The sequence below is a fragment of the Cupressus sempervirens genome, chromosome 8, assembly GCF_028749045.1.
Source record: "Cupressus sempervirens isolate cs-2001-9-10 chromosome 8, ASM2874904v1, whole genome shotgun sequence".
NCBI classification, from domain to species: Eukaryota; Viridiplantae; Streptophyta; class Pinopsida; order Cupressales; family Cupressaceae; genus Cupressus; species Cupressus sempervirens.
This window is the reverse complement of record NC_143125.1, coordinates 13,776,329-13,794,178: the sequence shown is the minus strand read 5'-3', so window position 1 is coordinate 13,794,178 and position 17,850 is coordinate 13,776,329.

Genomic DNA, 17,850 nt, shown 5'->3' with positions numbered 1-17,850 from the left:
TAAGACGATAAATTTAGCCCCCACTTTAGCAAGAGTATGGACTCGATGCAAACTCTTGGTAAAGTAGATCACAATGAAAAGATAATCTTATTAATGTAGAACCAGAATTAGTGTGCAAATAACATTAACAAATAAAGTAAACATTCACAAACCAAAAACTAAATTCACATATATGCTTAGACAAAGAAAGCAAACAAGAAGTGCAAACCTCACAAGAGAAAACAATCCATGCTTTCTTGATTCTATAATGTGTCCTTTTGCTGTGGATGTATGCTCAAGATGCTCAAAAGTTGCTTCAATGGAGATGGGTAATGGAAAATTGGTAGCTTTGTGAGCTCTCAATTTGGAATTATAAGGGTAATATTGATGGCTTTGGTTCTCAAAATAGCATGGTAACTTTAGCTCAAAGATTGTTGATGAAATGGCTTGGGATGGGATTCAATTTATAGGCTAAGGGGTAGAGAGATGGAGGGCTTAGATGCAAGGATGGATGAAGGCTTAAGGAGGGCTAAGATGCACTCAAAGGGGAGCACATGGATTGTGCTTGTTTAGCACCAATGGGAAGGTTACACTTGTCACAAGGAGGATGAGTGTGAGAGGGTAGGGTAAAGGGTTGGTTAAAGTCATGATGAGTGGGGTTGAGTATGTAAGAGGGATGTAAGAGGAATGAGTGTGGAAGAGGGAAGAGTGTGGAAGATGGGTGTAAGAGTCATGAGTGGGCTTGTAAGAGTCTTTTATGTTTTGTAAGAGCACTCATGACTTAGTGGTTGGGTTTTTTGAGGGGAGACTTTGGTTTGGATTAGGAGAGTCTTAAACTTGTTTAAGGAATGTGACAACATTATGGGGTGGATTAGGCTTGGGTTTAGGATTAGATTAGGGATGTTAGAGATGTGCAAGTGGATGGCATTAATGAGGGTGGGTGAGTTAGTGGCTAAGCTTGGTTAGTATGGGTGGATGGGGTGGATTAGGCTAAATGGAGGATTAGAGATAGGTTAGGGGTTTTTGAATTTGAGGATTTCATTTATCAAATAGATTTATTTAATAAATGGGGATTTTTGGAATTAGATAGAAGAATAGAATTTAATTGATAAATAATAGATTATTTGATTTATCAATTAGGACTATAGATGATTAATTAAATTAATCAACTAGGGGATGACAAAGGATTAATTAAATAAGAATTTAATTAATGATGCCTTTAGAGATGGCTAAATTAGATTACCAAAGTAGTGTAATCAAATTTAGGTGTCTACATTTTGCCCCTCTTTGACATAGTGTTGAGACAACACTATTTCAAAGAAGTTTGAATGAAGACAACATGAGGAAGATGTTTTAGCAACAATGTTGCCCTAGTCTCGGATAAGAAGAGGAGAGACTAGACTTAGATGATGCCCCCTCAAGAAGGCGGCGGGGAGAGAAATGAGGCTTGACGACTTCTTGAAAAGTACAAGAAATTGAGATGAGCTGAGATGCTAGTTGGTGAAGAGAAGGGGCTGAATTAGCTCAAACTCTCACTACGAGAGAATGATAAAGGGAAATCAGAGGCACAATAGTAAAGCAAGCTTAAGACTTTCTAGGATTGGGGGGGGGAGATGGAGGAGCGGAGCGCTATAAAAGGAATCCATTGAAGCTTTTTGAGCGGGGGGATACTTCAAAGAGAAGTACCACCATGTAGTTGAGCACTAGATTTGCTATAAGACTGTTGGTTAATTGCCAAGGTTACCAAGAACATCAAGGCCTTTTCACCAACCGTCCAGAGGACTGACGAACTGACTCAAAACAAACACACAAGGATTGCCCCAGTTTCACACATGAATTCCAGAGGAAGCAGCGTGGAAACGACACTAGGTAACCCACAAGCAGAAAAAGAAAACAAGCAAAAGACCTGATCAAGACCTTACGCTCTAATTGCCCCATTCGCAGCATACCATGATATGGAAGATCATGGCAACTTTGAGGAGGGAACAAGGAGATTGCTTGGAAAAGATATTTCAAGACCCAAAAGGGAAGATCCCAAATCAAAAGAAAGTGAAAATCCAAAAGAGAACTGTTTGCCAACGAGATGGGTAGGACGAGGTACTAACGGACCAAGATCAGACATGAGGAAAGCTATATCCTGCAAAAATCTATCAGAGAGCACCTAAGCTGATGGATCTGGATGAGTGATGCGTCTGGCAAGCTGAACTAAGAAGGATAACACTTTGGTGACAGGAGATCTAGCTAAAGGATGCATTGGAATATCTAACCAAGGTGTGCGATGTGTGCAAGATGTTGACCAAGGATGAACTAACACGAAAGCCGGATAGATACAATGATACTAAGCTAAAGAGGATGTACAAGCTGACAGACCAAGATATGTTACAAATGTACAAGTTTGTTCATGTTTTGGTTTTTTGTGAGATGGAAATGTTTGTGAAGGATGGGGTGTCTATAATAGTTCATAGGTGGATAGGTAGATGGTTTGTGAAAAGTTTAAGGAAAATGGGATTCTGTGTGTGCATGTGATAGGATACAAGCTAGGATACAAGATCATTTACAAGCTGGAATATGGTACAAGCTTTGGACAAGATTCAGATATATACAAGGTATGGTACAAGATTTACAAGGTATAATACAAGCTTTGGTACAAGATTTACAAGTTGTACAGGAGGTATTGACAAGCTCCATCAGATTTTGGATATTTGATTGGAACACCAAGGGAACGAGCAGGTGTTTTATGGGATGGTGGATGGATGGATGAGGGATAGGATAGTGATAGATAATGGATTAGTCTTTAGCACACAAGGCGCCTAAATTACCAGGTTTTCACCAAGGTACCTATCCAAGGTGCTTGAATTGCCAAGTTTTCACCATTGGACGCTTATTTCTCTTTACTATTTTTTTCTTGTATTTTTTCAAAAGCTGGGTATACCAAGGATCTTCAAGCATAGAACTTCTTGAGATGAATGATGTTAGTGGGATCATTCAAGAGTTCTCCTTCTGGTGTAGATAATTGATAGGCTCCGGAGCCAAAGGAGGTAGTAACCACATAGGGACCAAGCCATGTAGGTTCAAACTTGCCTTTCTTTTCTCGATCTGCTTGGACTTTCATATTTTCTTTGAGGACCATGTCACCTGGCTGAAAGTGTCGTGGGAGCACCTTCTTGTTGAAATTCCTTTTGAGATAAGTTTGGTAGGCTGTGAGATGGTCATAAGCTTGTTGTCTCTTCTTGTCTAAGAGATCTAGCTGGGTGAGTCGAGCTACTCTATATTCTTCATCTGAGATTTGCCCTCGCAAAGATATGCGTAGTGAGGGAAGTTCAACTTCTATAGGTAATACCGCTTCGGCACCATAGACTAGGGAGTATGGAGTTGTGACCGTGGATGTACGAAAGGAAGTTCGATAGGCCCATAGAGCCAGATTTATTTGAAGGTGCCAATCACAGCCACAATCATTGACAACTTTCTTTAGGATTTTGAGGAGGGTTTTATTAGTTGCCTCTGCCTGGCCGTTACCTTGTGGGAAATATGGGCTAGAAAAGTGGTGATGGATGCAGAGGGAAGTACATAATTCTTCCATGTTGAGATTTTCAAAGTTACCTCTGTGGTCAGTGAAGATGGTGGATGGGATGCCGAAGCGGCAAACAATGTGGTACAAGATGAACTTGGAGACTTGAACTCCTGTAGCTGAGACTAGGGGGACTGCTTCCACCCACTTAGTGAAATAGTCTGTAGCTGTTATTATCCATTTATGTCCATCAGATGAGAGAGGGGTGATAGTTCCAACTAGATCAAGGCCCCAACAAGCGAAAGGCCAAGGTGGTGCAATAGGCTGTAGATCCTATGCTGGAGCGTGCACAAGATTTGCATGCTGCTGACATGGGAGACACTTTCTGACAAAGTCACAAGAGTCTTCTTCAATGGTAGGCCAATAGTAGCCTGCTCTAAGGATTTGTCGTGCTAGGACAATACCACTCGTGTGGGCATCGCAAAGTTCAGAATGTACTTCTTTTAATGCCATCGCGGCCTCATTTTCATCTAAACATCGAGAGAGAGTATCGTGATAACCCCGACGATATAGGGTATTGGCTATGATAACATAGCGGGATGATTTTTGGATGAGGTTCTAGTGTTGGGTATGTGTGAGGTGAGGGGATATGATACCATCGTTAAGGTAAGCGTGAATTTCATGGTACCAAGGGGATTGGGGACCAACCAAGATACAAACACGGTTTGAATCCTCATTCGCATAGGTAGGTGTGAGGAGCTGCTCAACTAAAAACTCATACTGCGTAGCTTCTTGGGGAATTTCCAAGAGCAAGCCAATAGTGGCCATGGCATCTGCTGCCTTGTTCTGCATTCGAGGCACTTGTGTAAACTGAAGCTTTGTAAAATGCTGGGTCAGCTGATCAACTAGCTCTTTGTAGGGTAATAGCTTTTCATCTTTGGTTTGATATTCATTTAAGACTTGTTTGATGATGAGTTGGGAATCACCAAAGACTTGTAACTCAGTGATATTCCATTCTGCAGCTATCTTTAATCCTGCTACAAGAGCTTCATATTCTGCTATATTGTTGGTGCTAGGGAATTGTAGCTTGAAGGCTTTTGGAATGTAATCTCCTTGAGGTGTAACTAATAATATTCCTGCCCCTGATCCATGAGAGGTGTATGAGCCATCAAAATAAAGCTTCCATGGGGGCTGTTCTTCAATTAGGCAGATATGCTCATCTAGAAATTCTGTGAGCAAAGGATATGCATCTACTAGAGGTGCATCAGCTAGGTGATCTGCTATAGCTTGCCCTTTGATTGCCTTTTTGTCCACATACTGGATGTCAAACTCACTTAGTAGCATAACCCATTTGGCCAAACGGCTTGTAAGTGCTGTTCTGGAGAGCATATACTTGAGAGGGTCAATCTTGGAGACTAGTTGGATGGTATGACTTAGCATGTAGTGGCGAAGCTTTTGAGTTGAGAAAACAACTGCCAAACAAGCTTTTTCCATAGGAGTGTAATTGAGTTCATAACCAACTAGGGTTCTACTGATATAGTAGATGGCTCTCTCTCTGCTATAATCATCATGTTGTGCTAGAAGTGCCCCTAGAGCAGTAGGTGTTGCTGATATATACAAGATCAAGGGACGACCAAGAACTGGTGGAACCAAGATAGGGGGATTGGTGAGATACTGCTTGAGCTGATCGAAGCTGTGCTGACATAAAAGATCCCACTTGAAGTTCTCATTCTTCTTTAGCAAGTGTGAAAATGGTGTACACTTATCTGCAAGTTGGGAGATGAAGCGCCGGACAGATTGAAGTTTTCCCTGAAGAGAGCGAAGCTGTCGCAGTGTCTGGGGAGGAGGCATGTCTAAGATAGCCTTGACCTTTTTGGGGTCGATCTCTATACCTCGTTTAGAAACTATGAAGCCTAGAAGCTTGCCAAATGTGACCCCAAAGACACACTTCTTGGGATTTAGCATGAGATAATATTGGGCCAACCTATCAAAGACTTTTTCCAGGTCAGCAAGATGATCCATGAAGGTCTGAGATTTGACCAGGATATCATCCACATAATCTTCCAAAATGCTATGGATAAGATCATGGAAAATGGCTGTCATAGCTCTTTGATAGGTAGCCCCAGCATTCTTTAGGCCAAAAGGCATCATGGTGTAGCAAAAGGTTCCCCAGGGGGTAGTGAATGCTGTCTTATGCTGATCCTCTTCTGCAATCTTGATCTGATTATACCTAGAAAATCCATCCATAAGGGACAGGATTTCATGTCCAGCTGTAAGATCTACAATCATATCTATGTTGGGCAAGGGAAAATCATCCTTTGGACAAGCTTTGTTAAGATCTCTAAAATTAGTACAGATTTTGATGTCACCAGAAGGCTTAGTGACAGGGACCATGTTGGAGATCCATTCTGAGTAGTCGATAGGTCAGATAACCTTAGCAGCTAACATTCTTTCTAGTTCAGCTTTGACTAGTAATGCCACCTTGGGGTGCATTTTCCTAAGCTTTTGTCTGACGGGCTTGATCTTTAGATCGACTGCAAGATGATGAACTACAAGCTTTGGATCGAGTCCTGGCATGTCCTGATATGACCATGCAAATCGACGAATGTTCTCTCGTAAAACCTCAAAGAGGAGGTCAGCTTGGTCTTGTGATAGGGATGCAGTAATGTGAACAATTCTAGGGATCTCTGAAGAACCAATGTTGACTTCTCTATTATCCTCTATTAGAATAGAAGACAACTCTGGTCGATTATCTTGAGGAGGCAATACTAAATCCTCATGTTCTGCTTGTGGCTCTGGATTTTCTTGCTGAGGGGTTCTCTTCGCTGCCTTAGCTAGTCCCAGATTTACCTTAGTTCCAGTTTTGGGTGTATCGAAACTAGGTTGGGGATTTTCTCCAAAATACCCCTTGGGATCTAGCTTGTAGATGTAGGCAGAATCTGGCTTTGTCTTCTTATGAGGAGTTTCAGCTCCCATGAATCTTAGAAGCGCTTCCTCTGATGCGAACTCATCAATATGTATGACACTTGGTTGGTCCCAATCTATGAGTTGTGGATGAGCAAGTGGTAGGTCAATGAGATGGATGGATAGTTCTCGGAGAACAGAGTCTCCTAGGAAGATTTGGTCTGGGATATCGTCGTAGGCTCTCTTTTCAACTTCCTCAGGAATGTCTTTGATTTCAACAAGGTCGCGGTGGATGTTTGAAAAAGCGTGACCATTCTCGTTGGTGCCCCCAGTTGTGGGTATGCCAAAGCCAAGACCTGACTTTATTTCCCAATCATGTGCTTCGATGGGACATTGCATGCCCCTTTCTTCTGGTCCTAGTCCACCTCCTTAATAGTTCAATTTTTCAGTGACGAGCTTATGTTGTTGGGGATACTTCTGGCTAAAGTGATCAAGGCGTGCTTGATTTCTTTGAGGTGCATCCTTATGTAGCCAATTGTTGATATCTTGAGTGAGCTCCTCATGAAGAGGGGTTTTTGAGGACACAAAGGTGGTTGGGCCAAACTGTTTGTATTGAGGAGGTGGAATCTCCTTAGCTTTGTGATATGTTGGCCGTCCATGGGTATGTGGATCAAGTGGGATTGCTCCAACAGCAAATGCATTTGATAGACTATATTCTCCACATCCTTTGTTGTTGATCTTTACAGTAGATAGGGTGGAGGCAAGGATGGTTTCTGCGTCATTACAAGTGTGGGATGAGCTGGCGATGGCTGTGCCGATGTCTATTCCAGGGCAATGGTTTGTATATGAAGCTTCAATCGCATTGCAGTAAGCAAAGGGTTCTGGATCGGCATGGATGATTACCTCAGTGCCTTGATGCGGAAATTTGATGCACTGATGGTAGGTGGATGGAACGGCCTTCATAGCATGAATCCATGGGTGACCGAGGAGGATGTTAAATGGTAGGTTTAGATCAACAACATGGCAAACTGTCTCTTGAATGACTGGCCCAACCTTGATTGGTAGCAAAATAGTCCCTTCTATGGTCCTTTCCAAGTTGTCATAAGCTTTGATGGTGATAACCTCACTGATCATATCTGCCTCAGTATACCCAGCTTGTTTTATGAATTTTAGGGTGCAAATGTTCAAGGCTGATCCATTATCTATCATTACTCTTTTCACAGCAAAATTGGATACCATGATGGCTATGCGAAGTGGAAGGGTGTGATCTGGCTCAACCGCGGGTATGTCGGTGGGTTTGAAAGATAGGGCACATGAGGATGAAAGGTGTCCAACAAGATTACGAAAATTAGTAGCATTGATATCAGAAGGGACACGAGATTCTATGAAAGCACTGTCAAGGATGTCTTTGTACACAGGACTAGTGCGGAGAAGGTCTAAAATGGATATTTGGGCTGGCATGTTCCCAAGGTGTTCCAAGATATTGTACCATCTTTTTGATGGAGCTGATGGTGTTGATGAAACTGGTGGGCCTGCGATGTTAAATTGTGCTCTTCGAGTGGTGACCGCACACTCATTGTCTGGTCCTCGGATATTGATAACATTGACAGAAGGCTCTTTCTCAGATATAAAACCTATAAGGCTACCGTAGTCTATATAGGATGAAGTGTGGTCATTGTTCTTCCCATGCTGTTGGTTTGGCTGGCAGTTGTTGGTGTTGTTTTGGATAGGTGCTTTTCCAGGATTTTGGTTGTTGTGTGGAGGAAAAGCATTTTGATAAATCTGTAAGCCTGCATTGGGAGAGGTTTGGGCACCAATAGTGATTTCCTTCCGATCAATGAGGTCTTGCACATAGTCTTTCAGTTTCATGCATCTGAGGGTGGTGTGACCGTTTACCCTATGGAACTTGCAATACTCATTGTCCTTGTACCATGCAGCTTTGGATTGGCTTGGATCAATTTGCTGGGTAGGAGGAAATTTGATGAGGTTTTCCTTAGCCAATTTCTCAAAAATAACATCCAATGGCTCACCAAGGGGTGTATAGTTTCTAGGTGCAGGTTGGAATCTGGGCTTTTGCCCTGCAGCTACATTGATGGCATTAGCTTGATTGTTAGACCCTTGAAAGTTGGGTCTTGTATTGTGGTTTTGATAGCTTTGGTTATTTCGTTGTTGGTAATTGGTAGCTTGTTGGTTGTTTGTTTGATATGGTGGGTTAGACTTGTTTTGAGAAGGACCAACGATATTCACATGTCTGGTGTCAGTAACCCCATCTGTTGCAACATGCTTGTTTTTGTTCCAATACCTAGACTTGTCATTGGAATGTGATTGATTTTGGTTGGCCTCTTTGTAAATCTTTACCACACCATCTTTGATGAGTCCTTGCTCAAGGATCATTCCTTTCTCTTTGATATCCTTATAGGTCTGCAAACAGTTCATGGTCATGTGGTGAGCCAAGCTGGGATGTGCATTATCAATAAACATTTTCACCACATGGTGTTCTGGCAAGGTGCAAGATATGCGGGTGGTAAGGGTTTGCCATCTTTGCAGGTATTCGGCAAGGCTTTCTCCACCTTTTTGCTTGGTGTGGACAAGATCAACTATTGATAGCTCTGTTTCAACAAGATGGGCATATTGGGCTACAAATGCCTCAGATAATTCAGCAAAGTTTTTAATTGTGCCATAGGGGATTCTATAAAACCATTCAAGAGCTGGTCCAGCCAAGCTTTTGGGAAAAAGGCGCAAGAGGAAGACATCATTGTATGCCACGTCCTGGCAATGCATGTAAAATTCTTTGATATGTGTGACAGGGTCTCCTTTTCCTCTGAATTTGTCAAATTTAGGTACCTCAAAGTGTTTGGGAAATGGTGTCGTGGTAATGGCTCTGTCAAATGGGTAAGGACACACATTCTCAAACTTGAATGTCTTTGGATCATTCCCTTCTTGGATGGCTTTCAGAGATGTCTTCATTTGCTCCCACTCTGAATTGATAGGTGATGGTTGGGGTGCCCCCAATGTAGGAGTGCCTTGAGGTAGGTATGTGTTGGATGGGGCCATTGAATATGGATGGTTATGAGGGATTTGATGATAGGGATTGTACATTGTTTGGGCAGCTACATGGTGGATGACGGGTTGTTGAGGGGGAGGTGGCGCATATTGCTGCATGTGCTGCGAGGCTTGCTGTTGATATGGGATTTGAGGTTGGGATTGAGGAACATAAGCTGGCTGTGGGGTAAATGGATTGGTTTGTTGAGGTAAGGTATAAGATGGTTGTGAGGCTTAGGGAAAGGATCAGAGGGCTTGTGGGGTTTGACCAATATATGTGGGTTGTGCCCCCATTTGGGATGGCATCTGCAAATAATTGGTGGTTGGCTGGGGTGGTGGATTACCTCCTAGAAGTGGCATTGAAAAGTAGTTGGTAATTGGAGGTAATGGATTAGTTGGTGGTGGAGGTGGTGGGAATTGAAAGCTTGGGAATGGAACTGATGGGGTTTGATAGCTTTGTGGCTGGATTTGGAAGCTTGGTAGAGTGGTGGTGGGAGCTGGGGTCACTTGGGAGCTTGGTAGAAGATTGGCAGTAGCTTGTGGGTTTTGATAGCTTTGTAGAGTGAAGGTAGTAGCTTGTGGATTTGTGGCTGGTGGTATTGAGCTCTCGAGACCTAATGGAAATGATGGGATTGTGCTTTGGGCTGTGGTGAACAAGCTGGGGGCGATGAAAGGTTGATTACTTGGCCCCATGGGTGGCATCCCTATTGTATATTGCTGAGGTTGGCCAAAGATGCTAGCACTAATTTGGGAGATGGGTGGATTTGGAAGGCTAGGTGTGGGAGTAGCAGCAATAGTGAAGGGGGTGAACGGTGAGATGTTTTGGGTAAAGGGGGTTTGGAGTGGAGAGGTATGAACCAAGGATGGAGTGGTGGTGGCTGGGTTGGCTTGCGGCATGGAGATTTCAACTTGGGTGGATGATGGTATGTTTGGGTCTTTTGGGTCATATGGATTGGCTGGAGGCTCTTCTTTTGGAATATATTGAGGATAATTTGGATCATAAGAGCCTATGGGTGGTGGTAGCTACCCAAAAAATGGGTGAGATGGATCTGATAATGGAGGGGGTCTTCCAAAGTCAAAGGTTCCTACATTGTCCCTTCGAAAATTAGCCATGATTGTCTCTTTGTTTTTGTCTATAATGGCGTTTACCAATACTGCATTTCCTGGTTGGTTCATGAAAGCTTCAATGTCAGTAGGTGATGGCATAGCTTGCTCTGGGCTGAAGGATGGCTGAGTGTTCAAGGGGGGTGAGGTTGTTCGATCCAAATGATAGGGCTCCATTGTTTCTTTCTTCTTGGCTAAGCGAGTGACGGGTGGCATGAAAAATGCTCCTAGGGATGAGATGCAATAATGCTGATGGATGCAAAAGGGGGAAGGCTTTTCTATGCAAATGATTTCCTAGGTTGAGGCAAAGCTATATGACAAAACCTAAGGAGGATTGGGTTGGGGATTCTAACTTCAAAGATATGTTGTCAAAGTACAAAAGGTCTGCTTTCCTATGTGCAAGCTTGGTGGTGATTGTGTCAACTTAAGGATAGACTGATGATCCTTTAGGAAGAACACGAGATTGACCACTTGCGAATCCCAACCTTTAGCTCAAGGTGATGAGGGATAACAAGTGACAAAGCTAGATTACCCTAGACAAAGCTCTGTCAAAGGGATAACCTTGGTGAGATTGGTGGATTTGGAAGATTTTAGGAATGGCAAACTTTTAGCAAGGTGACAACAATTTTGAAAGCTTAGATGTGCAGATTTTCGATTACTAGCTAGATGGTATGATTCTAAATGAGATGGATGAGCTAATAATGCTTAAGGGGATAAGCTAAGATGGCTGGCTTTTCTACAAAGATGACTCTAGAGTGAAGCTTATCCAAGAAGATGTGGAGAAACAAGGTTGTCTAATCATAGAAATCATGCCTAGTTGGTAAGGCATAAGCAGGATTAACTCCTGAATGTTGGCTAAATTTGATGGTGCGCTCTAACCAGGCCTCTTGAAGTGCTTCGCCGGTAGCTTTGTCCTCTGCTTTGTGGAGTTTGGAAATTCGTGGGCTTGGTGTTATTTCTTTTCTCTTGGCTAAAAGTTCTTGGTATGCTAGAGATGGCTTGAGTTTGACCTTGTGAAACTTTTGTTTGGGTTTGGGTTGTTCCGACATAAATTCCTGAATTTGCTTGGCTTTGGAAAAAAACTCAGTTGTTTTGCTTCAACTTGTTCAACTTCCAAAATAGGCAGTGACTACGCTAAGTGTGCCCTAAGCTAGAATTGACCAAGTTTGGCAAACATTCATTCAACAAGTAAAATAAAAACAAGCAATAGATAGGAACACCCAGATAGAAGTTTGTGGTTCTCAGAATGTGATACTTGCGCCAAGGAGTGTGTATGTTCTACAAATGTTTCGATCAGTCACTCCAAACACATTAACATCCTAGATGGTTTTCTGCAAGGCTGACAATTGGTTTAGCTAGGGAGTCCTCGATATACGCAAGGTACGTGAGGCCCAAATCCGTAGATGAGACCAAAAGGATGTCACACAGCCGAGAGGAGCGGTAACCCACTTCTCCTCTTTCACTTCTCAAGGGTATAAAGTTCCTTGAGGCTTAGCCCAAATGACAAAATCTTGATCCCAAGAGAGGTGTCTTTCGATTCACCTCCCGATTCTTATACTCCGTCGGAGCGCTGGAGTTGAGGTCGTCCAAGGGGTGATGAAATCCCCAAGCAGGACTCCTAAAAAGAAACAAGGTTTTGGATCCTAATCTTATGCACCCAAGATGGCCTTGAACGACGACAAGGGGAGAGAAGACTCGGATGACCTTGGGCTAAAAAACACGCTTGTTCTTTTACCAACTGACTCTTATGTGTGCTAATCTAGACTTTGCAAGCACTCATGTTTAAGAGACAATGTTCAATTCCAACTTGAAGTGCCAATAAAAGTAAATCGATCGAAGAATGCAAACAATAAGAAGAGTTAGGGTCAACAAAAGCAAACTCGCGCGCCCGGAGGCCCTCCACGTCAAGTATCGATTAATTTTCTTTAAGGCATTCAAGATTGAGTGTGAGTTTGTTTTAAGCCCAAAATAAAAGTGTGTGAGATTCGATTTCAAGCGCGCGCTCGGAGGCTCTCCACGTCAGTTGTTGTTCAATTTTAGTGCCCAAACTTGAAGTGTGATCGATTTAATCTAGAGTTTTGGCCATTTAAGAATTTTGATAAAGTTAAAGCAAACGTTCAAAGACCAAGTGAGTAAGTTAGATTGTGGAACATTTAACACCTTTTTCAAGTAGACCCATCCCCATAAATGGCGCTGAGATTGCAACCAATGGTTAATATTTGATGGGTGATTAGAAAAGAGGTCAGTCCAAGGAACTACTCAAATTGATTTTTGTAAATTTGTATTTTAACTTAACAAAGTTTCTTAAATGTCCAAAAATCAAACTTTACCTAGATTGCATGTGAAAAAGAGATTTGTAATGGTTAATTGATCCTTGGCATTCAAGATTGGATTTTTTTGTTTTAAGCATGCATTCCAAAGAAAGTTGATTTTAATCCATGACATTCAAGAGTGTGTTTTTGAGCAACATTCATTCAATGAAAAATGTGTTTAACCATTCAAGTTCATTTTTTTTTTAGCAACATGCATTCAAAGACAAATGGTTAAACATTCAAGTTCATTTTTAGCAACATGAAAACCTGCAAGAAACATGGTTAGTGGTTCCATATGTGCTCCAACCTGCAACGAGACAAAAAAAAAGCAATTTAGTTAGTTAGCCAAAATCTTCAAAAATGAGAGCTTAACTATGGGAAAAGCACAGAACACAGGTGATAAGCAGAGACGCCAATTTGCGCAGATGCAGATTTTCGCAGACGACGATTTTCGCAGACGCGGATTTTCGCAGATGTCAATTTTCGTAGACGTGGATTTTCGCAGATGTCAATTTTTGTAGACGCGGATTTTCGCAAACGTCAATTTTTGCAGACGCAAATTTTCGTAGATGTCGATTTGCGCAGATGCAGATTTTCGCAAATGTCAATTTGTGCAGACGCGGATTTTCGCAGACGTCAATTTTCGCAGACAGAACAGGTTGCAGACGCCAAAACTGCGCCAAAAAAGCCGAAAAATGCGATTTTTTTTTTTTTTTTAGATGGTATTTCTTCTTCCTAAGTGCATTCTTTAACCTGCAAAAACAAGCAAAACACCCTCACAACACACTCAAACAACAACAAACATTAGATGGTTAGAAAAATGACATATAAATGAAAATAGATGATTAAATGACCCATAGTGGGGTCCCACCGGGCGTGCCAAAATGTAGAACCAGAATCAGTGTGCAAAGAACATTAACAAATAAAGTAAACATTCACAAACCAAAAACTAAATTCACATATATGCTTAGACAAAGAAAGAAAACAAGAAGTGCAAACCTCACAAGAGAAAACAATCCATGCTTTCTTGATTCTGTAGATGTGTCCTTTTTCTGTGGATGTATGCTCAAGATGCTCAAAAGTTGCTTGAATGGAGATGGGTAATGGCAAATTGGTAGCTTTGTGAGCTCTCAATTTGGCATTATAAGGGTAATATTGATGGCTTTGGTTCTCAAAATAGCATGGTAACTTTAGCTCAAAGATTGTTGATGAAATGGCTTGGGATGGGATTCAATTTATAGGCTAAGGGGTAGAGAGATGGAGGGCTTAGATGCAAGGATGGATGAAGGCTTAAGGAGGGCTAAGATGCACTCAAAGGGGAGCACATGGATTGTGCGTGTTTAGCACCAATGGGAAGGTGACACTTGTCACAAGGAGGATGAGTGTGAGAGGGTAGGGTAAAGGGTTGGTTAAAGTCATGATGAGTGGGGTTGAGTATGTAAGAGGGATGTAAGAGGAATGAGTGTGGAAGAGGGAAGAGTGTGGAAGATGGGTGTAAGAGTCATGAGTGGGCTTGTAAGAGTCTTTTATGTTTTGTAAGAGCACTCATGACTTAGTGGTTGGGTTTTTTGAGGGGAGACTTTGGTTTGGATTAGGAAAGTCTTAAACTTGTTTAAGGAATGTGACAACATTAGGGGGTGGATTAGGCTTGGGTTTAGGATTAGATTAGGGATGTTAGAGATGTGCAAGTGGATGGCATTAATGAGGGTGGGTGAGTTAGTGGCTAAGCTTGGTTAGTATGGGTGGATGGGGTGGATTAGGCTAAATGGAGGATTAGAGATAGGTTAGGGGTTTTTGAATTTGAGGATTTCATTTATCAAATAGATTTATTTAATAAATGGGGATTTTTGGAATTAGATAGAAGAATAGGATTTAATTGATAAATAATAGATTATTTGATTTATCAATTAGGACTATAGATGATTAATTAAATTAATCAACTAGGGGATGACAAAGGATTAATTAAATAAGAATTTAATTAATGATGCCTTTAGAGATGGCTAAATTAGATTACCAAAGCAGTGTAATCAAATTTAGGTGTCTACAATTAAAATCAAAGAGACAAAGAAATCTTCAAGCCCTCAGAGACTTAAATCTTTGTCAACTCTAAGATCATAATAAGACAGACATCTCTAGAAAAAGAGAAAAAGAAAAAGAGTGTGATTATCTCGCCCAATGAGAACTTATTTCCCATTGTGAACCACACAAGGAAACTATGCAATTGAAAAGATGGAATTGAACTACCTATTGAATGTGGCTACTTACTAGTCAACCCATCAAGGATTCACTCTTAAGAATATTCTATTATATAAGAGTAAAACCAAAAAGTAAAAAGAGATCCAATCTTAAGGACACCTTCAACCTTAAGGGATCAAAAATATATATGAAACTAGAGGGATCAAGAGACCCTAAAATATAAATCCATGCTTTAAGGATTAGTCACTAATCCAAAAAGGGAGAAAAGGTATCTTGAAAAATAATACATATGTATATTAAAAAGTGTGTGTGTGTAATAACTTAGCAAAGCGTATGCCGCCACATTAAAGTCATTGCTAACACTTCAATGAGAGCAATGGCTTTGATAGAAACATTAAAAACTCCATTGATTACATTTCCACTACAAGATGCCCCTAGATGAAGACAAATCAAGGGAAATAGTACATAGGGATTGACCTACTATGGGGTCAGTATAATCATAAGAATATATATATATATATATATATATATATATATATATATATATGATATTATTGCAAATGAATTGACATCATTCCCTAGAGAAAGCATAACCAAAATCGCAAAGGAGGAAAGATCACATATGAAATACAAAGAAGAATCTTTTCAGACCATGACCTAGAGACCAAAAAGAATCAATGCTACGAAGTTGGGAATCCAAGAAAATTTACACAAGGAAACATGTACAAACAATAGCACAAGTACAATATAATGTGGAATGACATGAGTAAGAATAGAGATACATGTAGAAGAATAATACAATAGGTGCGATTCTTTTATCGCCTTGTACCAACAGGACAACAAAGATCATATAAAAGAATCTAACAACATTTAGCAAAAATATTATGGGAGAAATATAGTACAATTGACAAACACACAAAGGGCTACCATGAAGGACTAGTCAATCAAGCACATCGCCTACTCTCTCCATCTCATTTTTTATCATTTAGGGAGTGGGTAACTCACAAGAGGAACTATATCCAACACAATAGGAATGCTAGCTAGCTCCAAACTAGGATCCTCTTGAGAAGCACAATGTTCAATACTAGGTGTAAGTATTGATTGTGATGAAAACATATTAGATAAATCAATGTCAATGTCAATAGTTTCATATTCATCATTAACATCATCAAGAGTATCTTATTTATCTAAATTAATCAAAATAGGATCTAAGATCTAAATAGAATCATCAAAATCATGCAACTTATTATCAACAACAACTTCTTCTAACACATCATGCATAGTTGTATCTAAAGAAGGTAATATTTTTGAAGAATAGAATTACAAGCTTTAGCTTGAGCACGACACTTTTTACAACGTTCATTAGCAAATCAATTACATTTTTCCTTACTTGAAATTTGTTGAGAACTAGGAGGAACAATTGTAGGATCCATTATAGGTTCTATAGGAGGATTACTAGTAGACTGATACACAATAGGAGGAACTTGATTAATAGTTGTAGAAGCCATAGATAAAGGAGGTATGGAATCTATAGGAAAAAGACCATAGTTAAGATCCTTAGGAGGTAAACTTAAATTAAGAATCTTACGATGCTTATAGACTTGATATGAACAAAAAATATGATTAGGTTGAAAAAGACATGAATTAGGTAAAGAAGGCCAAAAGAAGTCAATGGTAGCAAAATCCCTAGGCCTAGAAGTATGATATAAACTATGATTAACTGTATTCACTTCATCATAATAAATAAACTTAAGACATTTATGAACAGGTGAAGCAAGAACATGCATGGCATTTAACCATGGTAAACCAAGCTTAACTTAAAATTGATCAGAGGTAGGAACAAAAAAAAAAGTGGTGTTCACAATCTTTCCACAAAGTTGAACCAAAAAATCAATAGAACCAAATTATGGATAAAGAAAACCATTACAAGTTTGAATCCATACATCCTATTTATCATAAAAATCATGTTGCAAAATTTCCATTAAAATATTTTCTTCTGTAATATCATTAACTAAGGAGGTAGGATCAATAATATAACCACAAGTGGGTATCTCAAAAATCTTAGCATAAATATAAAGGGGACCATTAGGAGCTTTAATAAATTCTCAGAATTGTCAAATGTAATCAAAAGTTCCCGAGGTCATTTTTCTTAGGTTGTTGTCGAGGTTTAGGTTGAGGCTTCAATTTAGGCTTAGGTTTCAGTTGAGGTGGAGCTAAAACTTAAGATTGAAGCAAAGGTTGAGACTGAGGTGGAGATATAGATTGAACCACATGATCCACTTGATTAACAACATGATTAAGATCATCCATCTTGGAATCATACACAATATCCATAGAAGGTGGTTGAGCAATAGTATTAGTATCATGTGTAGGTAAAGGATTCATATAGATTTGTAGAGTTTTTTTTTTTCTCGGTATATAGATTTGTAGATTTTGATTAGGAGGAGAAAAAAATTTATTCCTACTACCATAAAAATTATCAACAAATAAAGCATTAGCGTTAATTAAGTCCTAAACTTTATGTTTTAAAGAATAACACTTCTTAGTATCAAGAGCATTATGGAGATGATATTAACAAAAAACTTTTGGATCAAAAGATTTAGCCACCATTGTAGTGGGTAAAAGAGGTCAAAAAGGAGATAAAGTAATCATATTAGTAGTTAAAAATCTATTCATAAAAAAATGTAAAGATTTAGAAAGAGGAGTAAACGTACAATTCAATCAAAAAGTAGTGGATGCATAAGTGGCACTGTGAGATGCAACAAAAACTTGATCAACAATTGCGCTTTCTTGTTTATTTGTCTT